The sequence below is a fragment of the Nerophis ophidion genome, unplaced genomic scaffold, assembly GCF_033978795.1.
Source record: "Nerophis ophidion isolate RoL-2023_Sa unplaced genomic scaffold, RoL_Noph_v1.0 HiC_scaffold_35, whole genome shotgun sequence".
In the NCBI taxonomy this organism is placed as follows: Eukaryota; Metazoa; Chordata; class Actinopteri; order Syngnathiformes; family Syngnathidae; genus Nerophis; species Nerophis ophidion.
In genome coordinates this window covers 295564-321343 of record NW_026906957.1, presented here as the reverse complement: position 1 = coordinate 321343, position 25780 = coordinate 295564, and the positions used below count along the sequence as shown (strand labels likewise).

The 25780-nt window shown below is 42.5% G+C and overlaps 1 protein-coding gene and 3 non-coding genes across 4 annotated transcripts in view; 2 read left to right on the top strand and 2 right to left on the bottom strand.

Moving 5' to 3' along the window:
* The window catches only part of LOC133546637 (gastrula zinc finger protein XlCGF57.1-like), a 147072-nt gene that overhangs the window by 7029 nt on the left and 114263 nt on the right, over positions 1-25780 (top strand). The window lies entirely within an intron of this gene.
* Positions 2737-2809, top strand: trnak-uuu (transfer RNA lysine (anticodon UUU)). Its single transcript has one exon. It is a non-coding gene; the product is annotated as a tRNA-Lys (tRNA).
* Positions 3417-3489, bottom strand: trnaf-gaa (transfer RNA phenylalanine (anticodon GAA)). Its single transcript has one exon. It is a non-coding gene; the product is annotated as a tRNA-Phe (tRNA).
* Positions 19136-19222, bottom strand: trnay-gua (transfer RNA tyrosine (anticodon GUA)). The gene is given in 2 exon segments: positions 19136-19171; positions 19186-19222. It is a non-coding gene; the product is annotated as a tRNA-Tyr (tRNA).

Genomic DNA, 25780 nt, shown 5'->3' with positions numbered 1-25780 from the left:
TAAATTCATAATGTTTTTTGTTGCGCCCAAAAAAGTGTTAATACTGTAAATATTGGATTTATTATGCACCAGCTGTCTGATACTAACATTCATCTTAGTTATAGTATTAACTCATTTGGTGGGTGTTAACGTCATGAGAAATTGCTAATGCTAATCAGTAGCATGTCAATAGCAAAGCCAATGTATATTAGCATCAAGCTAACATAACTTTTATAGCGTTTTTTGAGTCCATTTCTTTGTTGGCATTGACAATTGCAACATTTACCTAAACGTAGTTTGACTCAGACTGCTCTCAGTGCTGCTGGAGTGACCTCCAAATGCCAAACAGAGGTCAAATGAGTTTCCAAGTTGGATATTCAACAGACATTCAACATCCAGCCTGGCTGACTGTTTGTCCCCGGCACTGAAAACTCATGCCACGTCTGTCAGTCCCTGCTGACAAGTGCTTTAGTTTAAGGGACCGTCAATAAAGTACTTGTCATTGGCTCACTAAGAACATTTCAATTGTCAGTAGCTTCAGTCATGTGACCGAGAACCTCAAACCTACTTTCATATTGTTTGTTCATCACTGCTGTAGTCGGCTCATGCCTTGAATTGTCCGGTTTTAAGGGATAAACAGTAGAAAATGGATGGATGGATGTTTAGTGACAGAGTGGAAACTGTCAAACCTCAAGCCCGCCAAGTGCTTGAACCCAAAGCAGTTTTGGGAGAAAAGTTTACTGGTCAGATGAGACTTTGCCTCACCTCCAATCAAGAGTGAAAAGGCTGATCTTTGTACACAAGCAGCTTTTCCAACAAAACAACAATATCAAACACACATAAAAACTGTTTTCAAAGGGTTTCAGGCAGGTTTCTGGAATGTCCGTTCCAGAGACTGGACCTTAACCCTGCTAAACATTTGAGAACATTGCTTTGAACTGGCTCTGTGTCAAGAAAGCAACACATTTCAATCAAATCTACCAGTATTTCCAAGAACGGGGTCAAATATGCAAGTAAAATGTTGCCAGAAGCATCTTGCTTCATTTTTATTTATTTTTACGTGTTGTGAAGAAACCCTTAATTGTTCCGTCGTAAGAACATCAGACTTTCATTCTGACTTCCAGGATTCAAGTCCATAATTTTTATGGACAGAATTTCGAGGCACAGTCAAGGCATTGAGGGGATCGCGTTTGGTGACTGCAGGATTAGGTTCCTGCTTTTTGCAGATGATGTGGTCCTGATGGCTTCATCTGGCCAGGATCTTCAACTCTCACTGGATCGGTTCGCAGCCGAATGTGAAGCGACTGGGATGAGAATCAGCACCTCCAAGTGTGAGTCCATGGTTCTTGCCCGGAAAAGGGTGGAGTGCCATCTGCGCGTTGGGGAGGAGACCCTGCCCCAAGTGGAGGAGTTCAAGTACCTCGGAGTCTTGTTCACGGGCATGATGTTTAATGTGAAATGGTATGAAATTGTCTGATGTATTATGTTGTAAGTATGTTCATGTTCAAAATAAACACAAGAAAGAAATAAAAGAAAGAAAGTATAGATCGATTGACTGAGTTTATAATGCAATTTTACCAAGTGATAAAGTAACAGCACAAAGCACACATCAGTCATATTAAATGATGCATCAAGGACAATACTGTAATGACATCAAATAGATATTTTTAATTTCACCAGAGTACCTGGTTGGTTTCACATCTTGTTCAACCACTTACCAGAGGGAACAAGATACCTCTTTTTTCTAAAATCATCATCAAAAAAGTATAGCTTGAAGAAAGGCTAAAGTGCCATGACACGGAGTCGAACTGGGATTGCAGCGGCCACAACACAGAGTACTAACCACTATACCATCACAGATATAACTGAGAATGTGTTTGCTTCCCTGTTCATGTTCATAGACAGAATAGTCACATCTAGTTTGAATACTAGTGACCAAGCCCCAACATGTTTTACTCTAACAAGAGGAAGGCGTGCTCAGGTAAGATTTGTTTTGTTTCACCTTTTTCCTCACCCACTTTGTTCTGATTGAATGTCCCGAGTATACCAACAGATACAACGTCCAGTTATCTATTCACAATGATAACAAGACAAAAAATGCATGTTCCAGTTAGTAGGTATTTATTTTAAATGGAGAAAAACACTCTCAAAGAAACAGCACTGAATTTTGTTTCAGTTCAATTAACGAAAACCAATGAGCTACCCAGGAGTTGAACCATGAATATTCTGCTTCGTAGTCAGACACGTTATCCATTGCACCACTAGCCCTATGTGAAGAAATGTTTTACTGTAGTACAAGTTGTATATCGTAAACATCTTAGGCCAAAGGAACACACAGTTTACATGAGGCTTACCACCAAAACAGGGCTTTACTGACTGCTTATGTTGGACTTTAAAATCTAGTGACCTTCTATTTGTTGCAGCCTGGGCCTTCACCAGCTCTACCTGTTGCAGCTAACCTCCACTAAAAATTAAAGCAAAATGCTTCTGGCAATATTTTGGGGAGCATCCAAGTTAAATGCAGCTCAGAGTTGGCAACTTTGGGAGAGGAGCTTCTTTTTTGGTCAAAACCTTCTTTGTTGATGACGATGTGAAACTGGCCTATCTGTCAAAAATGAGCTTTGGGTTCAAGCACTTGGGGAGCTTGAACTTTGACAGTTCCCAGCTTGTCACTGAACATGCTGACTAATTCACTTTCACCTGAGATTGCCAATATGGATGTTATCTCAGATGTTGGACATATCAGCATATCAAAGGTCCTGGGTAGCTCAGTCGGCAGAGCATCAGACTTTTAATCTGAGGGTCCAGGGTTCAAGTCCCTGTTCAAGTGGCTGATGCTGACCTCCATACATTTCTCAAAAAATGTCCCTTTGCCCCACTGCAGCAGTCCTTCGAATTTATATTTAATTTTAATAGTTTTCAACAATGATTGTATTTCCTCTATTTCATTTGAAAAACTGATATTCAAAAACATCCCTCACATCCACTTTAGTTCAGGTGGGAGAGCGTTAGTGTGATCATCTGAAGGTTTAACCACAATACCTTAAACACAAATTGTTAGACAGTGTATCTGTATGAAAAAGTTGTGGTTAATATTTTGCTGTAGGTGTGTTAGATGCACCTTCACCTCACGCTGAGCTCAGCTTTATTACTCTCAGTTTCAAGTTATACAGTCCAAGACAAACCCCTAAGGAAAGAAATTTGTGTTTGAAACAGCCCGATGTAAGACTCAGTTAAAGACCAAACTTTGGCTTGAGGAACGATACACCGATAAACCACGTAACGCTTGTCCAAATTACAAATGGAGGAAAGGTGTGTCACTACTGATACTAGGATTCCACCAGCAAGGCTGGCAGGTCAGGGAGACCATTTCAGTATTGTAAGAGCCACAGAAGGCTTATTAGTTAGAAGACTTGATTCAGAAACTCAGCGAGTTGTGCTGAAACCCGGGATCGAACCAGGGACCTTCAGATCTTCAGTCTGACGCTCTCCCAACTGAGCTATTTCAGCTATACAACACCTTCATGGGTTTACTTATTCAAATGTAACCAAGGTCTGCCCTATTGGTGACTTTTGAGGGGTGGAAGGAGGTCTTTCCAAGGGGTCTCAAAGTCTAGTATTGGTCAGCAGAACAGGTCATTGAATCCCGGAAGCTCAAAAAGAATGTCTTACGCTCCATGACTGAGCATATCAGGGTCTCTAAAAAATGTACCAAAATGCTTCTGGAGAATGTTTTACTACGGAGAATGTTATGATTATTGCAAACATTTGGCAGATTTTTCAGAAATGTTCAAAAGTTCTTAGCAGGCTAATAATTACGTCTTCAAGTGTAGATGAACCATGCTTAGAAGAAATGTAGTTTAAACGGTATAAGAACAGATACAACTACCGGTTATACATTCGCAATAATAAAGAGAAAAAAAACACGTTTCAGTTAGTAGATTTTTAAAAAAAAACAAAAAAAAAAAGCAAAATAAACTCCCCCAAAAATTGTACAGAATACTGTTTCAGTTCAGTTAACAAACAACAGCACGCTGGCCAGGAGTTGAACATAGAATTTTTTTAATTTATAGTGAGACACATAATCCATTGCATCACTATCCCTATGGAAAGAAACATCTTACTGTAGGACAGGTTGTGTTTCGTAAATATCTTACGCCAAAACAACACACAGTTTACATCCTCAGGATGTAAGACATTATTTGGATTCTTATTTGAACGACGTCACACAGAAATGTAATGTATGAATGAGTGAGAATGAGGGAGGGACGTTTTGGGGTTGGTGCACTAATTGTAAGTGTATCTTGTGTTGTTTATCTTGATTTAATAATAATAAATAAATAAATGGGTTGTACTTGTATAGCGCTTTTCTACCTTCAAGGTACTCAAAGCGCTTTAACACTACTTCCACATTTACCCATTCACACACACATTCACACACTGATGGAGGGAGCTGCCATACAAGGCGCCAACCAGCACCCATCAGGAGCAAGGGTGAAGTGTCTTGCTCAGGACACAACGGACGTGACGAGGTTGGTACAAGGTGTGATTTGAACCAGGGCCCCTCAGGTTGCGCATGGCCACTCTACCACTGTGCCACGCCGTCCCAACATCTTTAAGGAAAATGTTATTCTAGGGAATATTAGTTCATGTGCATCTCATAGTTACAAACCCCAAAACCAGTAACGTGTAAATAAAAACAGAATACAATGATCTGCAAATCCTCCTCAACCCACACTCAACCGAATAGACTGCAAAGACAAGATACGAACTGGAAAACTTTGTTGTTTTTTACTAATATTAGCTCATTTGGAATTTGATCCCTGCAAAATGTTTCAAAAAATCTGGCAGAAGAGGTAAAAAAATAAGTTGAGGTATGCTAATCAAACACTTATTTGGAACATCCCACAGGTGAACAGGCTAATTGGGAACAGGTGGGTGCCATGATTGGGTATAAAACCAGCTTCCATGAAATGCTCAATCATTCACAAACAGGGATGGGGTGAGGGTCACCACTTTGTCAACAAATGCGTGAGCAAATTGTCTAACAGTTTAAGAACATTTCTCAACAAACTATTGCAAGGAATTTAGGGATTTCACCATCTACAGTCTGTAACATCATCAAAAGGTTTTGAGTGTCTGGAGAAATCAATGCACGTAACATTGAATGACCGTGATCTTTGATCCCTCAGGTAGTACTGCATCAAAAACCGACATCAGTGTGTAAAGGATATCGCTACATGGGCTCAGCAACATTTCAGAAAACCACTGTCAGTAACTAAAGTTCGTCTCTACATCTGTAAGTGTAAGTTAAAACTCTACTGTGCAAAGCGAAACCTATTTATCAACAACACCCAGGAACGCCGCTGGCTTCGCTGGGCCCAAGTTCATCTAAGATGGACTGATGCAAAGTGGAAAAGTGTTCTGTGGTCTGACGAGTCCACATTTCAAATTGTTTTTGGAAACTGTGGACGTCATGTGTCCTCCGGAACAAAGAGGAAAAGAACCATCCGGATTAATCCACGTGCAAAGTTCAAAAGCCAGCATCTGTGATGGAATGAGGGTGTATCAGTGCCCAAGGCATGGGTAACTTAAACTTCTGTGAAAGCACCATTCATGCTGAAAGGTACATACAGGTTTTGGAGGAACATATGTTGCCATCCAACCAACATTATCATGGATGCTCCTGCTTATTTCAGCAAGACAATGCCAAACCATGTGTTACAATAGCGTGGCTTCACAGTAAAAGAGTGCCTGCTACTAGACTGGCCTGCCTGTAGTCCAGACCTGTCTCTCATTGAAAATGTGTGGTGCATTATGAAGCCTAAATTATGACAACGGAGGCCCCGTTGAACAACTTAAGCTGTACATCAAGCAAAAATGGGAAATAATTCTACCTAAAAAGCTTTAAAAATTGGTTTCCTCAATTCCCAAACGTTTACTGAGTGTTGTTAAAAGGAAAGGCCATGTAACATAGTCGTAAAAATGCCTCTCTGCCAACTTTTTTGCAATGTGTTGCTGCCATTAAATTTTAAATTAATGAATATTTGCACAAAAAAAAAAGTTTCTCAGTTCGAACATTAAATATATGGTCTTTGCAGTCTATTCAATTGAACATAAGTTGAAAAGTCTCTGCAAATCATTGTATTCTGTTCTTATTTACAAATTACACAACGATTGTAGCTGAGATAGACACCAGCGCCCCCCGTGACCCCAAAGGGAATAAGCGGTAGAACATGGATGGATGGATGGACAACGCGCCAACTTCGTTGGTTTTAGGTTTTGTACTTTAAGAGTGCTGGTACTGTCGTACGGTACCCTTTCGAATAGTTCTTTCTAATAATAAGGGCCGCTCCTCCCTACACAGATATCAGGCACTGTGCATGTGTGAAGAAGTGCATGCAAAAATCAATCATATCCCCAGTTGCATGTCTTTGGAAGTGTGAGGAAGTAACTAGAGGGAACCTACGCATTCACGGGGAGGACATGCAAACTCCACACAGAAAGATCCCGAGCCCGGGATTGAACCCTGACAACTCAGGATCTTCGTATCGTGAGGCAGACGCACTAAACCTTCTGTCACAGTGAAGCCCCGTGTCATACCAAAGACTATAAAACTGGGACCCATTAGGAGCGGCATAGCTGGGTTGGTAGATGGGCCGTGCCAGCAACCCCAGGACTCCAGGCTCGATTCCCGCCTCCGCCATCCTAGTCACCGCCGCCGTGCCCGTGGGCAAAACACCCCACCCACCCGCCCCCAGTGCCACCCACACCGGTCCAAATGCAACCCAGACACCGGGGCCTCACGATGTAAAGAGCTCTGAGTCACCAGAGAAAAGCGCCATATCAATACAATTCACCTCACTACGTCCCTGCTTGGCACTCAGCATCAAGGATTGATTGATTGACTGAAACTTCCACTAGTAGACTGCACGGCACAGCACACACTCCGCACAACCGACAACCAAATGGCAACACCAAAATAAGCTCCCCAACTTGTTTAAGTCGGGGTCCACGTTAATCAACTCATGGCAAAAAAAAAAGACATGCCGTGACCCGGTGTTGGAAGGGTTGGAATTGGGGGTCAAATCACCAAAAATGATTCCCAGGCGCGGCCACCGCTGCTGCTCACTATTCTCCTCACCTCCCAAGGGGTGATCAAAGGATGATGGGTCAAATGCAGAGAATCATTTCACCACACGTAGTCTGTGCGTCACAATCATGGGTGCTTTAACTTTAAATCCTGCACATTTTATTTACATGTGACCATCACTTCATAATTCATAACGCCGGATTGTAGTCAGCTGGAGGCGTGTCTTAATGAAATTAAACAATGGATGTCCGCTAACTTTTTGCAACTCAACGCCAAAAAAACGGAAATGCTGATTATCGGTCCTGCTAGACACCGACCTCTATTTAATAATTCAACTTTAACATTTGACAACCAAACAATTAAACAAGGCGACACGGTAAAGAATCTGGTTATTATCTTCGACCCAACTCTCTCCTTTGAGGCACACATTAAAAGCTTTACTAAAACGGCCTTCTTTCATCTCCGTAATATCGCTAAAATTCGCTCCATTCTGTCCACTAAAGACGCTGGGATCATTATCCATGCGTTTGTTACGTCTCGCCTCGATTACTGTAACGTATTATTTTCGGGTCTCCCCATGTCTAGCATTAAAAGATTACAGTTGGTACAAAATGCGACGGCTAGAATTTTGACAAGAACAACAAAGTTTGATCACATTACGCCTGTACTGTATATACCTTTATATACATATATACATACATATATACCTATACTGGCTCACCTGCACTGGCTTCCTGTGCACTTAAGATGTGACTTTAAGGTTTTACTACTTACGTATAAAATACTACACGGTCTAGCTCCATCCTATCTTGCCGATTGTATTGTACCATATGTCCCGGCAAGAAATCTGCGTTCAAAGGACTCTGGCTTGTTAGTGATTCCCAAAGCCCAAAAAAAGTCTGCGGGCTATAGAGCGTTTTCATTTCGGGCTCCAGTACTCTGGAATGCCCTCCCGGTAACAGTTCGAGATGCCACCTCAGTAGAAGCATTTAAGTCTCACCTTAAAACTCATTTGTATACTCTAGCCTTTAAATAGAGTCCCTTTTTGGACCAGTTGATCTGCCGTTTCTTTTCTTTTTCTCCTATGTCCCACTCTCCCTTGTGGAGGGGGTCCGGTACGGTCCATGTACTGCTTGCCTGTGTATCGGCTGGGGACATCTCTGCGCTGCTGATCCGCCTCCGCTTGGGATGGTTTCCTGCTGGCTCCGCTGTGAACGGGACTCTCGCTGCTGTGTTGGATCCGCTTTGGACTGGACTCTCGCGACTGTGTTGGATCCATTATGGATTGAACTTTCACAGTATCATGTTAGACCCGCTCGACATCCTTGCTTTTGTCCTCTCCAAGGTTCTCATAGTCATCATTGTCACCGACGTCCCACTGGGTGTGAGTTTTCCTTGCCCTTATGTGGGCCTACCGAGGATGTCGTAGTGGTTTGTGTTGTGGTTTGTGCGGCCCTTTGAGACACTAGTGATTCAGGGCTATATGAGTAAACTTTGATTGATTGATTGAATTCCAACGCTGTGGAAATGCATGCATGTGTGTGCACGCTGGGACCGGGGAAGCGTACTGCGTTTGAGTACGAGTCGAAGTCATCACAGTAGTGAGAGTGTGCAGGCTAGGGGCGTGTCTACAACGTCAAACCAGGTTGAAGAGTTGTTTGACACTTACTCATCAAGCCATTCATTTCAGTTGCTGTCAGCACGAAATCAGGAAACAGTTATGCTGTTCATATTTTTACAAGCTGTGCTCTCTGTGCAGCTAAAGTGAATCATAGCTGGCTAATCACTGCCAGCTGCCCTTCCCCTTCCCCCTCCGCTCCTTGCCCTGCTAGAGTCTGCGGCTGGCAGGCAAACTCAGGCCTCAGGCTGCAGGAATGAGGGAAATCTTTCATGTGCCACATCAGCATTTATCTTCACTGACCATCGTGCACTTTGCCAGCCAGCTAAAGCCCACCCACTCGTGTCCCGCTGCAATGACAGGACCACTCTGACACACTGGAGGTGGTTCTGGAGTAGGGCTGCAGCTATCCGTTATTTTAGTAATCTATCGATTTGGTCGATTAATTGAGTAATCGGATAAAAAACACTTTATAGCTTCAATTTAATTGAAATGAACATGAACATTTCTGCCTGCCATAACCGTCCCACACCCATGTTTGAAGTTCAAGGTACTCCATGCGGTTTGCACTGTTTTTAATTCTTTTCCAGGGCGACTCTGGGCATAAACAGTGGTAGTCATATTCTTTCAAACAGAAATGCAGTAAAAAACAATACAGTATCAAAAACAGGTGGTCTACTATTTGCAACGTTTCGTGGCTAAGAAATACTCTCATTAATTGTCAACAACCTACAGTCCGATCAGAAGTTTACATACACTTCTCAAGAACATAATGTCATGGCTGTCTTGTGTTTCCAATACTTTCTACAACTTTCTTTTTTTCTTTGTGATAGAGGGATTGGAGCACATACTTGTTGGCAGAGGTGGGTAGTAACGCGCTACATTTACTCCGTTACATCTACTTGAGTAACTTTTGGGATAAATTGTACTTCTAAGAGTAGTTTTTATGCAACATACTTTTACTTTTACTTGAGTATATTTATAGAGAAGAAAGGCTACTTTTACTCCGCTCCATTTATCTGCAATCAGGTCGCTACTCGCTACTTTTTTTTTTATCTATCTGTTAATGCACGCTTTGTTTGTTTTGATTTTGTCAGACACGCATTCAAAGTAGGAACTATGCATGCTTGCGTTTCACCAATCACATGCAGTCACTGGTGACGTTGGACCAATCAAACAGAGCCAGGTGGTCACGTGACCGTCACACGTAGAACCCGACTTGTTGAAAAACCTATTGGGGTGTTACCATTTAGTGGTCAACTGTACGGAATATGTACTGTACTGTGCAATCTACTAATAAAAGTTTCAATCAATCAACCAATCAATCAAAAGTGTAAAGGAAAAAAGACACTTTTTATTTCAACCGTACTTCCCGTCAAAAGCCTAAAGACTGATCGCACAGTTCCTGTCTTCACAATAAAAGCGCCGCCCCATCGCGCCTTCGCTAACAAAATAAGAGTCTTCGAAAGCCAGCGCAAACAAGCTAGCAAGCTACGGAGTTTGCCGCCAATGTATTTCTTGTAAAGTGTATAAAAACTAATATGGAAGCTGGACAAATAAGATGCCAAAAACCAACGACTTTCATGTGGTATTAGACAGGAAGGAGCAACTTTTTTTCTCCTCCATTTGAAAACCGGGACGTTATCAGCACTATACTGTCTGATTCCAATCAATGCAAGTCATCAGAATCAGGTAATACACCAACTTATATTCTTGTCTTCATTAAAGATAGGAATCTATATGTTAAACATGCATGTATATTCATTAAAACACCTTTAACATGTCAACAAAAACGGCAAAATAAATAAGTATAAATTATATACTGTATATATAAAGGTATGTATGTATGTATATATACATATATATGATATGTGTGTATGTATATGTATATACATCTATATATATATATACATATATATATATATATATATATATATATATATATATATATATATATATATATATATATATATATATATATATGATGTGTGTGTATGTGTATGTATATATGAGGTAGATCACCTCAACATGGTCATTTATTAAGTAATTGACTAACGTTGAAAAACTTATTGGGGTGTTACCATTTAGTGGTCAATTGTACGGAATATGTACTGTACTGCAATCTACTAATACAAGTTTCAATCAATCAATTAATCAATCAATCAATCAATAAATGCCTACTGAGCCTACGGTGCTGTTAAGTTATTGTGGCTCAATTTGCCTTATTTTTTTTTTATTTTAATGTGTCATTATTTAATATATAATATTGTTTTACTTATTTTTTTTTTATTTTAATGTGTTATTATTTAATATATAATATTGTTTTAGTTGCTTAAGAGATATTCCTGGCTCTGAATTTGCTCATTGCTATTTTTATGTTTTTGTGCATTATTTGTTGCCGTCATAATTAAACTGACAGGTTACTCATCAGTTACTCAGTACTTGAGTAGTTTTTTCACAACATACTTTTTACTTTTACTCAAGTAAATATTTGGGTGACTACTCCTTACTTTTACTTGAGTAATAAACCTCTAAAGTAACAGTACTCTTACTTGAGTACAATTTCTGGCTACTCTACCCACCTCTGCTTGTTTGTCACAAAAAAACATTCATGAAGTTTGTTCTTTTAAGAATTTATTATAAATCTACTGAAAATGTGACCAAATCTGCTGGGTCAAAATTATACATACAGCAATTACCTTGAATTGATTAACGTGGACCCCGACTTGAGTTGAATAACTTATTCGGGTGTCCCCATCCAGTGGTCAACTGCACGGAACATGCACTGCACCGCGCAATCCACCAACAAAAGCCTCAATCAATCAATCCATCCATCAATCAATTTTGATATTTGGTTACATGTCCCTTGGCAAGTTTCACTGCAATAAGGCGCTTTTGGTAGCCATCCACAGGCTTTTGACCACTTCTCTTCACAAAATTGGTGCAGTTCAGCTAAATTTTTTGGTTTTCTGGCATGGACTTGTTTCTTCAACATTGTCCACACAAATTGACTTTGGGAAGGCCATTCTAAAACCTTAATTCTAGCCTGATTTAGCCATTCCTTTGCCTTTTTTGATGTGTGATTGGGGTCATTGTCCTGTTGGAACACCCAAATGCGCCAAAAAACGCATCCTCCGGGCTAATGATTTTAGGTTGCCCTGAAGAACTTGGAGGTTTATATGAATAGATTGAAAATTTACACCAATGAGTTGACTGATGAACATTATCACATCATTTATTCAGAAAATATAAATAACAACAAATAAATTATTAACCGCAACATGTAAGTGTAAAAAATGTGTACATTTTCAGAATGTGCTTGTTGTATTTTCAAACAAAGAAAACAATCTGAAGTTGTCTTTATTTTTAAGTTATCAGGCCGTGATTTCACCACTTGTGAGTAGATTTTTCTCCATGTGGCCCCCGATCTAAAATGAGTTTGACACCACTCTCATAAACATAACACCAGAAGTAAACCAGAAGAAAATCCTCATCTAACATGTACAAGCTTTCCGGCAGAGGCCAGATAATGTGGAATGAGATTGATAGCCCTAAAATGCATTTTAAGCTAAATTTATTGCTAAGTTAAGCTTAATATATTTAGTACACTCCTCATGGCTGAGGACTTCACATTAGTCGCATGGTTTTGGTCTTGACCTCTGATAAGATTATGGCCAATCTTCAAAATGCAACCTTTTAATCAAATTTGAATAATAGGATATCGAGACTGATTTGGTGGATTTAAAGATTCGTTATGTATAAATGTCAACCTATTGGTATGTCGGTATTAAATTGTAAATGGGTATTGGGTGGGTAGATTAAATTAATTGTATTGTACTGTATTTTGTATATAATATGACAATGTATATTTTAACTATGGGTCCCTATCCATAAACTGTATGCTTCTAGGAATACCTGAATAAAAAATATTGAAATTCTACGATTTAGTGCATTTGCAAACAGCTAAAATTATGTACAAAGCAAACTATAACCTGCTACCCAAGAATGTACATGTTGTGGTACATGCGGTCTCCATCTTCCTCCGCTGTGGTTCCACCCAGAGGGTCAGCGCACCCGGACACGCCCCCACGCTCATCAAGCGGACCGCGCCCACTCTCCGCTGCAGCTGGCCGCACTCCACACCTGTGACTAATGACGTGAGGCTGTATAAGAGGACCAGTGGACCAAGGATCAGCGCGGGAACTTTAGTTCTCTACTGACGTTCAGTAAGCTGTAATCCTGCGTTATGCGATCATGCTGTGATTTTCCCTCTCCATGTTCTCAGTGTGTTTCCTTGTGTCTCCTCCGCAGTGCCCCCCCCCCCCCCCCGTTGCCTGGAAAGAGAGCTGTGCGTCTCTCTTCTACCTCTGGACTTTGACTGCCTCCCTCTATCCTTGACCCCCCCCGTTTTGGACTCGGATCTCTTGACGCCCCTCTCAGCCCCACGGCCCCCCGCTTGTATCCCAGATCACCTGCTTGTTCCCTTGACGTTCCTTCACTCTCGTCAACACGTTGGTAACACACACTTCAGTTAACCTACACACATAGCCTCACACCACATACACTTTTGAATCTATATTTCACATTCCATTCCCTTAGTTCGTTTTCTATTGTTTGATTATTATAGATATATGATTTAACATATATATTAAATCTCTATACACTACTGCCACCTGGTGTCCGTTTGCCGTCACCTCCCCTTTAGTCAAACACAACAGTAAGTTCCCGCCAAATTTTATAGTAGGACATTACTGTTGTGGGACATGCGCATTCTGCGTCTCTCTCCGCTGCGAGTCCAACCAGAGGACCCGCCGACAGCGCACTCCAGACACGCCCCCGCATTCATCAAGCGGACCGCGCCCACTCTCCGCCGCAGCCGGCTGCAGGACACAGCTGTGACTGACGATGAGCAGCATAAAAGACCAGTGGACACAGGGATCCGGGCGGGAACTTAGTTCCAAATGCGTACCGTAAGCAATCACCCTGCTTTATGCAAACCTGCTCTCCCTGTGCCCTGTACCTCTACGTGTTCTCAGTGTCTTCTCCCGTGTCCCCACAGAATCCTCCGTCGCCCGCAAGGTGAGCTGTGCGTCTCACTCTTTTCCCTGGATCTCCCTCTGGATTCTGACTGCCTCCTTTGTACCTCAACTCCTCGCTCGTTTGACCTGAACCCTCTGCCTGCCCCACGGACTTCCGCGTTCTCTTTTGTCAACACTTGGGTAAAACACACTTCAGTTAATTAACACACTTAGACTAACACCATACACTCTAGAGTTTTTGCCACGCTCCATTTACTTAGTATGTTTTCTGTTGATTGATTATTACATATATACATTTGTTAATATAGATATATATATATATATATATATTTTAATAAATCTTTGGACATACTGCCACCTGGTGTCCGTTTGCCGTCACGTCCTCCTTAGTAAATCATAACAGTACAACAATTCTTCTCAACAAAAGAGGAGAAATATAACCTTAGAGGAAAATCTAATATTAAAAAAAAGTATGCTCATACACCACTTAAAACCTTTAGCACAGCCGTATGTTGAATTAAATTATGGAATGGATTAACCAAATAAATCAAACAAAGCACCAATATGACAGAACAAGAATTATGATGAATATCTTGAACGCCTTTTTTTTTTTAGATAAAGATTATTTATGTGTGTAATATTTGTTTGCTTACTATGGTATATTATTTATTTATGTTCAAAATAAACGAAAACTGAACTGAAACTTTTTGCAGAACGGACTCTGATATTAACATAAGAAAAAATAATGTAATATAAAAGTATGTCTTCAAAGATATAAATAAACACGTAAAGGGAAGAATATCTAGAGTCGCGTGTCACAACACAGAGGAAGGAAAATGTCACCTTCGTTTTTATAAGTTAACTCAGGGGTGGGCATTACGTCGATCGCGATCGACTGGCCGATCCCGGAGGATGCGCCAGTCGATCCCAAGCCAGGCACCAAAAAACAGACACAAAAATGAGCAATCATCAATCACACCAAGACCCCACCCCCGTCAGCCGTCCGACACTCTCGGCACCCGAGGATCCCGTGAGACGACGCTGGCCGCCGCGAGCCCACACCCAAGAAAAAAATCACCAACAGGGCGGACGCAGAGAAACACATCCCACCTCCAGAGACCCCGCACCCACTGTCAAAACTCCAAAGACCGACCGCACAGCTCCCGTCCCCACCACAAAAGACCTGCCCCATCCCGCCCGCGCCAACAAAACAAGAGTCCCAGAAAGCCAGCGCGCACAAGCCAGCAAGCCACGGAGCTCGACGCCAATGCACCTCCCCCCCTCCCCCAGCGACCGCCCCCCCACCCGCCTGCCCACCCGCACAGCCACCGACGCCACTCACCCGCCGCCAGACACCAAAGGGCCACACACACATGCCACTCCCACAACAAAGTGCCCAAAAACGAGCATGCAAGCCGGACAAATGAGATGCCAAATCCAACCACCCCCATGCGGCACTGGACAGAAAGGAGGACCCTATCTTCCTCCCTTTGAAAATGCGGACGCCATCAGCACCACTGTCCAACTCCAACCAACGCAAGTCACCAGAACCAAACACACCAACCTACACTCCTGTCCTCATGAAACAAAGGAATCCATGTGTGCCAAACACGCCTGCACCATCATCAAACACCACCAACCCGTCAACAAAAATGTCCCCCCCACAAACAAACAAACAAACACAAATTATAAATAGGAACGAGCCAGATCTCCACGACCCCGTCAACTGAAAAGTAGCTCACCCGCAGAAAAAGTGCGAGCGCCCCTGAGTTAACCCTTTGTTCTTCTATGTTGTCTCCCAAGCATAAGGCAGACTAAAAAACAAAAATTATTAAAAAATAAATTAAGAAAAAGTAAATAAATGCAGACCAAAATTAGCCACATGCTTGGTGTAAGACTCCTGCAATCATCAAGGATTAAGATTAAACATGTAAAAGGATCTGCTACTGTGCAACAGTTATAACTAAGCAGTGTTGTGGTTAATGGGTTATACTTGCATAACCCTTCTCTACATTCAAGGTACTCAAAGCGCTTTGACACAATTTCCACATTCACCCATTCACACACACATTCACACACTGATGGCGAGAGCCCTAACCACGACCCATCAGGAGCAAGGGTGAAGTGTCTTGCTCAAAGACACAACCGATATGACTAGGATGGCGGAAGCCGGGATCGAACCCGGAACCCCCAAGCCGCTGGCACCACGCCGTAATTACTGAGAGTTGAGGACCATCTCTAATTGGAGGACGTCAATGCCAGCGTTTGGTGTGAAGTTTAAAAAGATACTTTTCTGAGCGCGACCATTGCTTCCAGCACAACAGTAAAGCAAGTATCAGGAGTTGAACTGGAAACAAGAAGTCTCCTGCCTGGGTTACGGCTCAGAGACTTCAGCTGAAAGGGGAGAATTGCTGAGTCAATATTATCCATCATCCATCCATTTTCTACCACTTGTCTCTTTCGGAGTCATGGGGGGTGCTGGAGTCTATCTCAGCTGCATTCGGGAAGAAGGCGGAGTACCCCCTGGACAAGTCGCCTCCTCATCGGAGGGCCAACAAAGATAGACAGACAACTTTCAATATCAGTGTTTGGCAAATTGCTTTTGAAAAGTAATTAATTATAAGCTCTTGTTACTTTGTCAAAAAAGTAATTAATCAAAACCCAAACAAAAGTCTGCTTAAAATGGAGCCAATGAGTGCCAGCGCTAACAATACTCCATTTGCATGTTTTGATCTGAATATTAACTAAGTATTAGCAATAATGTTATTATGAGCGCTAACGTCAAGGACCTACATTTAGCGGCGCATTGTTTTCCCGGGATGCAATCGGACTAGACCAGTCATGCCTTGAAGGTAGGAACATTTTTAATTTCTACTCAAAAAAGGGTACAAACAAAAGGCGCTTGTAGCGGAGGCAAAAAACTTAACGCAGGGAAGAAAAAAGCACTTTGACGTAAACTAAGGACATAAAACAGAAGACACTAACTTTGGCATAAATAAACAAGAAAATTACTTGCGGTGACGTGAGCAGGGCAGCATGGACTATGAAATTGCAAGAAAGAGTAAACATGGCATGAGGCAGAGTGTGAAAAGATCATGAAACAATGACGCGGCGTAGCTCGGTTGGTAGAGTGGCCGTGTCAGCAACTTGAGGGGTTGCAGGTTCGATTCCTGCTTGTGCCATCCCAGTTACTGCCGTTGTGTCCTTGGGCAAGACACTTCACCCACCTGCTCCCAGTGCCACCCACACTGGTTTAAACATGTAACTTAGATATTGGGTGTCACTATGTAAAGCGCTTTGAGGCACTTGAGAAAAGCGCTATATAAATATAATTCACTTCACTTCACGCCAGAACGACCAACTTAAAAACCAGGTATAAATAATAAGGACATGATTGAAACGGGTGCGTGAATCCCATACGTGAGACAGGTGAATCTAATGAGTCGCCATGGTGACAAAACAAGGGAGTGAAAAAAACAGGAAGCAATGGAGTCTTGAACAAAACAGAACATAACTAAACAAAATATGATCACAAGACATGACACGCATTGTCACAGAGTGGTGACTAGCTTATGCTGCACTGACGTTGTGAGCTGTTGAGTTACTTTCTCTCCTTGGAACTTGTGAAAGTTTATTCTGAATTATGAATCTTGCCTTTTACCTGGAAAATAAAATTATGTGATCATAAACTGAGAAGTTGGTCCATTTTGACAGCCAATTTAGACACAGTGATGGCAAGACGGACTCGAAAAGACGCTTCGTTACGCTTTTTTTATTTGCGATAATTACGAGTCATCCTTCATCTAAAACATTGACAACCAAACAGTCGGCATTGCAGTGAGAGCGAACATTGTGCAGTAAGTGATGTTTTATTATGTTTGCTGGCTCACATGAGGTCTGCTGTGAGTAGTTATCAGTGATGTTGAAGAGAAAAAGTGTTTGTGAAACCAATGTGCCGCCATATTAGCAAAATACGAAAATATTATATTTTATGAAGAATGTGCCCGTTACTACAATACATATATACTTACAGCATGGAAAGGTGTTTGGAATAGAGCGACTCCCATGGGCTCCATTGTAAGCGGGCTTTTGCTCGCATGGATTTACGAGTTTGAATGCATAAAAAGAAAAAACATGTTGGCTTGTTTTACATAAGGATTGTAAATGATAGGCACAATTCCCCCAAAAAGTGCAGTTTTCCTTCAAACAAAGTAATACAGACTGTTTTAAATTGCAGCATTAATGCTAATAACAATAATTATTTGAATATTATGATGGTGGGGCGGGAGGGCGGGGTGAGCGAAACCTATTCCAGCTGCACTCGGACATCCTAAACCATGGGCGCTCACACTTTCTCTGCAGGCGAGCCACCCCCCAACCGACCAAGTCGAGGAGATCCACCTCACTCCCACCTACAATCTACATCCATTTATTTATGAAAGAGACATCCCCGCCAACAAGTCAATGGCGTTCAATGACAACACAAGCATGTTCAACACACATAGACTCCTTCCTTCCATGAAGACAAGAACACAAGCTGGCGCACTTGATTCCGACGACCCGCACCGACTGGAACCAGACAGCGGCGCCGACAACGTCCGCACCCCCAAACGGAGCAGAAAAAAAAAAAAAAAAGTCCTCCTTTCTGTCCAACACCACATGAAAGTGGTTGGACCCGGCATCCCACCCGTCCCCAAACACCCCGTCATGAGAGCAGCGCACGTGCGCGGCCCCCCAATGCCCGGCAGCAAGCGAGCGACGCCAGCGAGTGCGCGGGCGGGCAGGCAAGCGAGAAAGCGGTCGCTGAGGGCGGGGGGAGAAACACATCGGCACCAAACTCCGCAGCCCGCCAGCCCGCGCGCGCCAGCCCCCCGAGACTCCCACCCCGCCAGCACAGGCAGGACGAAACAGGTCCCCCACGGCGAAGACAGGAACTGCGCAGTCGGTCCCCAGAGCCCCGACAGCAGGCACGGAGTCCCCAGAAACAAAATGTGCCCCTCCGCGTCCGCCCCGCCAGCGATCCCCCTCCTAAATATGAGCTCGCAGCAGCCAGCGCCACCCCACAAGACCCTCGGGTGCCGAGAATGCCAAACAACTAACGAAAGTGAAGTCCCGGCACGACCGGTGACCGCCCATCCCCATGTCCACTCTTCAATGCCTGGCCTGAGATCGACCTACACACCCCCCGAGATCGACCAGTCGACCGCGACCGACGCAATGGGCACCCTGCCCTAAACAAATCGCCACCTCATCACAGGGCCAACACAGATCGGTGGAGTCTAGCCCAGTCTTGGAATTGTAAATGCATGCAAAGTCTACTACTTGTTAAATAGACTCAGAAGTGTAATACATTAATATAAACCAAATGTTATATGTAAAAAGAAACAATAATAAAAAAAAGAGTAATCCTTCAAGCCGGATTTGAACCAGCGACCTAAGGATTTCAGCATGAGCAACTACAGTCCTCCGCTCTACCAACTGAGCTATCGAAGGTTAGTATCACCTCATACTAACTCTGATTTTTGAGTCACTTTATTATCAAACAATCAAAATTTACTTATATAGCCCTAAATCACAAGTGTCTCAAAGGGCTGCACAAGCCACAACGGCATCCTGGGCTCAGATCCCACATCAGGGCAAGAAAAAACTCAATGGGATGACAATGAGAAACCTTGGAGGGGACTGCAGATGTAATTAGAAATATACCTAAATGAGACCACGTCATTGAAGAATGTTTTACTACCATAAATGTTAGGAATATTGCATACAATTAAACTTCATTTAACCTGCCTGAAACCCTTTGAAACCATCTTGTTTGAATACTCTGTTGTGTACCTTGTTCAGCCATTTTGCTGTTGGTTGGTCGCTGACTATTTGTCTCAACTGACTATTAAACTTGTGTCCCCAAGGCATTTGGCTCCAACATGTGGGGAACATCCAAGATAAATCCAGCTCAGAGTTGGCAACTTTGGGAGAGTAGCTTCTTTTTTGGTCAAAACCTTCTTACTTGATGAGGATGTAAAAGTGTCTTAATTGTCAATAATGAGGTTTGTGTTCAAGCAATTGGTGAGTTGAGCTTTGACAGTTCCCAGCTTGTCACTGAAAATCCTAACTAATTCACATCTATCTGAGGTTGCCAATATGGCTATTTTCTTAGATGTTGGGCAAATCAAGTTTGAAGAGGGACTGGGTAGCTCAGACAGCAAAGCATCACACTTTTAATCTGAGGGTCCAGGGTTCAAGTCCTTATTCAGGCAACTGATGCTAGCCTCTTTACATTTCTGCAAAGACTTCACTTAGCAGTCCTGTAACCTGTATTTAGTTTGAGTAGTTTTCAAAAGCAGCCAACAAGATGCCTTACAACCACTTTAGCTCAGGTGGGAGAGCATTAAACTGAAGGTTAAGACGCAAAGTGTTGAAGTGAAGTTGTTAGACTGAATGAAAGTTGTGCTTCATCTCTTGCTGTAAGTGTGTTGGATGCACCCTCACGTCACACTGAGCCCCGCTTTACTACTCTCACTTTCAACTCATACATGTTTGTTTACTTTGGACTGTAAGTGTGTTGGATGCACCCTCACGTCACACTGAGCCCCGCTTTACTACTCTCACTTTCAACTCATACATGTTTGTTTACTTTGGACTGTAAGTGTGTTGGATGCACCCTCACGTCACACTGAGCCCAGCTTTACTACTCTCACTTTCAACTCATACATGTTTGTTTACTTTGGACTGTAAGTGTGTTGGATGCACCCTCACGTCACACTGAGCCCCGCTTTACTACTCTCACTTTCAACTCATACATGTTTGTTTACTTTGGACTGTAAGTGTGTTGGATGCACCCTCACGTCACACTGAGCCCCGTTTTACTACTCTCACTTTCAACTCATACATGTTTGTTTACTTTGGACTGTAAGTGTGTTGGATGCACCCTCACGTCACACTGAGCCCCGCTTTACTACTCTCACTTTCAACTCATACATGTTTGTTTACTTTGGACTGTAAGTGTGTTGGATGCACCCTCACGTCACACTGAGCCCCGCTTTACTACTCTCACTTTCAACTCATACATGTTTGTTTACTTTGGACTGTAAGTGTGTTGGATGCACCCTCACGTCACACTGAGCCCCGCTTTACTACTCTCACTTTCAACTCATACATGTTTGTTTACTTTGGACTGTAAGTGTGTTGGATGCACCCTCACGTCACACTGAGCCCAGCTTTACTACTCTCACTTTCAACTCATACATGTTTGTTTACTTTGGACTGTAAGTGTGTTGGATGCACCCTCACGTCACACTGAGCCCCGCTTTACTACTCTCACTTTCAACTCATACATGTTTGTTTACTTTGGACTGTAAGTGTGTTGGATGCACCCTCACGTCACACTGAGCCCCGTTTTACTACTCTCACTTTCAACTCATACATGTTTGTTTACTTTGGACTGTAAGTGTGTTGGATGCACCCTCACGTCACACTGAGCCCCGCTTTACTACTCTCACTTTCAACTCATACATGTTTGTTTACTTTGGACTGTAAGTGTGTTGGATGCACCCTCACGTCACACTGAGCCCCGCTTTACTACTCTCACTTTCAACTCATACATGTTTGTTTACTTTGGACTGTAAGTGTGTTGGATGCACCCTCACGTCACACTGAGCCCCGCTTTACTACTCTCACTTTCAACTCATACATGTTTGTTTACTTTGGACTGTAAGTGTGTTGGATGCACCCTCACGTCACACTGAGCCCCGCTTTACTACTCTCACTTTCAACTCATACATGTTTGTTTACTTTGGACTGTAAGTGTGTTGGATGCATCCTCACGTCACACTGAGCCCCGCTTTACTACTCTCACTTTCAACTCATACATGTTTGTTTACTTTGGACTGTAAGTGTGTTGGATGCACCCTCACGTCACACTGAGCCCCGCTTTACTACTCTCACTTTCAACTCATACATGTTTGTTTACTTTGGACTGTAAGTGTGTTGGATGCATCCTCACGTCACACTGAGCCCCGCTTTACTACTCTCACTTTCAACTCATACATGTTTGTTTACTTTGGACTGTAAGTGTGTTGGATGCACCCTCACGTCACACTGAGCCCCGCTTTACTACTCTCACTTTCAACTCATACATGTTTGTTTACTTTGGACTGTAAGTGTGTTGGATGCACCCTCACGTCACACTGAGCCCAGCTTTAATACTCTCACTTTCAACTCATACATGTTTGTTTACTTTGGACTGTAAGTGTGTTGGATGCACCCTCACGTCACACTGAGCCCCGCTTTACTACTCTCACTTTCAACTCATACATGTTTGTTTACTTTGGACTGTAAGTGTGTTGGATGCACCCTCACGTCACACTGAGCCCAGCTTTACTACTCTCACTTTCAACTCATACATGTTTGTTTACTTTGGACTGTAAGTGTGTTGGATGCACCCTCACGTCACACTGAGCCCAGCTTTACTACTCTCACTTTCAACTCATACATGTTTGTTTACTTTGGACTGTAAGTGTGTTGGATGCACCCTCACGTCACACTGAGCCCCGCTTTACTACTCTCACTTTCAACTCATACATGTTTGTTTACTTTGGACTGTAAGTGTGTTGGATGCACCCTCACGTCACACTGAGCCCCGCTTTACTACTCTCACTTTCAACTCATACATGTTTGTTTACTTTGGACTGTAAGTGTGTTGGATGCACCCTCACGTCACACTGAGCCCCGCTTTACTACTCTCACTTTCAACTCATACATGTTTGTTTACTTTGGACTGTAAGTGTGTTGGATGCACCCTCACGTCACACTGAGCCCCGCTTTACTACTCTCACTTTCAACTCATACATGTTTGTTTACTTTGGACTGTAAGTGTGTTGGATGCACCCTCACGTCACACTGAGCCCCGCTTTACTACTCTCACTTTCAACTCATACATGTTTGTTTACTTTGGACTGTAAGTGTGTTGGATGCACCCTCACGTCACACTGAGCCCAGCTTTACTACTCTCACTTTCAACTCATACATGTTTGTTTACTTTGGACTGTAAGTGTGTTGGATGCACCCTCACGTCACACTGAGCCCCGCTTTACTACTCTCACTTTCAACTCATACATGTTTGTTTACTTTGGACTGTAAGTGTGTTGGATGCACCCTCACGTCACACTGAGCCCCGCTTTACTACTCTCACTTTCAACTCATACATGTTTGTTTACTTTGGACTGTAAGTGTGTTGGATGCACCCTCACGTCACACTGAGCACAGCTTTACTACTCTCACTTTCAACTCATACATGTTTGTTTACTTTGGACTGTAAGTGTGTTGGATGCACCCTCACGTCACACTGAGCCCCGCTTTACTACTCTCACTTTCAACTCATACATGTTTGTTTACTTTGGACTGTAAGTGTGTTGGATGCACCCTCACGTCACACTGAGCCCAGCTTTAATACTCTCACTTTCAACTCATACATGTTTGTTTACTTTGGACTGTAAGTGTGTTGGATGCACCCTCACGTCACACTGAGCCCCGCTTTACTACTCTCACTTTCAACTCATACATGTTTGTTTACTTTGGACTGTAAGTGTGTTGGATGCACCCTCACGTCACACTGAGCCCAGCTTTACTACTCTCACTTTCAACTCATACATGTTTGTTTACTTTGGACTGTAAGTGTGTTGGATGCACCCTCACGTCACACTGAGCCCAGCTTTACTACTCTCACTTTCAACTCATACATGTTTGTTTACTTTGGACTGTAAGTGTGTTGGATGCACCCTCACGTCACACTGAGCCCCGCTTTACTACTCTCACTTTCAACTCATACATGTTTGTTTACTTTGGACTGTAAGTGTGTTGGATGCACCCTCACGTCACACTGAGCCCCGCTTTACTACTCTCACTTTCAACTCATACATGTTTGTTTACTTTGGACTGTAAGTGTGTTGGATGCACCCTCACGTCACACTGAGCCCCGCTTTACTACTCTCACTTTCAACTCATACATGTTTGTTTACTTTGGACTGTAAGTGTGTTGGATGCACCCTCACGTCACACTGAGCCCCGCTTTACTACTCTCACTTTCAACTCATACATGTTTGTTTACTTTGGACTGTAAGTGTGTTGGATGCACCCTCACGTCACACTGAGCCCAGCTTTACTACTCTCACTTTCAACTCATACATGTTTGTTTACTTTGGACTGTAAGTGTGTTGGATGCACCCTCACGTCACACTGAGCCCCGCTTTACTACTCTCACTTTCAACTCATACATGTTTGTTTACTTTGGACTGTAAGTGTGTTGGATGCACCCTCACGTCACACTGAGCCCCGCTTTACTACTCTCACTTTCAACTCATACATGTTTGTTTACTCTGGACTGTAAGTGTGTTGGATGCACCCTCACGTCACACTGAGCCCCGCTTTACTACTCTCACTTTCAACTCATACATGTTTGTTTACTCTGGACTGTAAGTGTGTTGGATGCACCCTCACGTCACACTGAGCCCCGCTTTACTACTCTCACTTTCAACTCATACATGTTTGTTTACTCTGGACTGTAAGTGTGTTGGATGCACCCTCACGTCACACTGAGCCCCGCTTTACTACTCTCACTTTCAACTCATACATGTTTGTTTACTTTGGACTGTAAGTGTGTTGGATGCACCCTCACGTCACACTGAGCCCCGCTTTACTACTCTCACTTTCAACTCATACATGTTTGTTTACTTTGGACTGTAAGTGTGTTGGATGCACCCTCACGTCACACTGAGCCCCGCTTTACTACTCTCACTTTCAACTCATACATGTTTGTTTACTTTGGACCGGCTTTGAGATTGATAGCAAGGTTTGCAGTATCACCAACAGTGACCCACGTGCCCTCAAGGCACTTCAGTGCTAGCAGTGGCGTAAACGTCCAAAGAGTTGGAGAGGCTGAGAAAAAGAGCAGTGATTATTGTATCACACGCACCTTGCTCATTGCAGAAAGGTCCTGTCAAGCAGCTTGTCACATTTAAAAATCTGATGTTGAGGTTATTTGCTCAGTTTACGGCCAGACTACACTGAGCATGCCGGATCTGGTCAGCTCTGAGAATGTAAGCCCGGTCAGGCCTGGTTAGTATTTGGATGGGAGAGTGAGCGGGAATACCATGTGCTTTACGCCTTTGGCAATGCACCCTTTTGCTTTTCTTACAACGCTTACAGGAACTTGCCATACTTGTCAATGCAGCTACATATTGCTCGTCCAAACAAAACCTTGCTCTTCTGACAGAAAAACATGATACAACCTGCCTATCATGTGATTCTACCATGTTGGCAAAATACAAACACACAATATATTGACATATATAACACATAAAACATGGAATTAGAAGTGAACAGTACCCATCCCTACCAGCAAGTGTTGTTGTACTGGAAACTAATTTACAAACACAACTTCATCACACACAATACTCCACTATGGAATTGTTCTTATATTAAAATGAGAAACAAATCCATCTTTGTACAGCAATGGTTTGAAAAAGGCATTTGGTCGCTGATTCACTTATTGAATGATAAAACTATTTTATTACTTGAATGTTTCATTACGTACGACCTGCAAACAGACACAATATTTTAAACAATTATAAAGGCTTTTGTTCAAAATATTGTAATTCCTGTAAATCTTTTTTTTTTACTTCTTTACTATTTCTTCTTTACTGTATTTTCTCTGGAACAAAAAAAAAAATAGAAAATACCCATAATTTGAAAGTTTCCATTCTTCTAAACGCCAAAGGGTTAATTTAAGAAAAAAAGCCCCGGATTGATAACTTTAAATAATTTTTAAGATGTTGTTTTGCAATTGAAGACAACACTTGTTCATTCTGTGATAGGGAAACAAAATAAACACTATATTTTATGAATGAAATGAATGAATGAAATCCCTGTGAGACGATGTACAATATCGGCTTTCCCTGACATTCCAAACTTTGATTGATATTAATATTGTTTTGGGGATGTTGAAAAAGAAAAAAAAAAAATGTCGAAAACACAATAAGGGATCTTTCTGTGTGG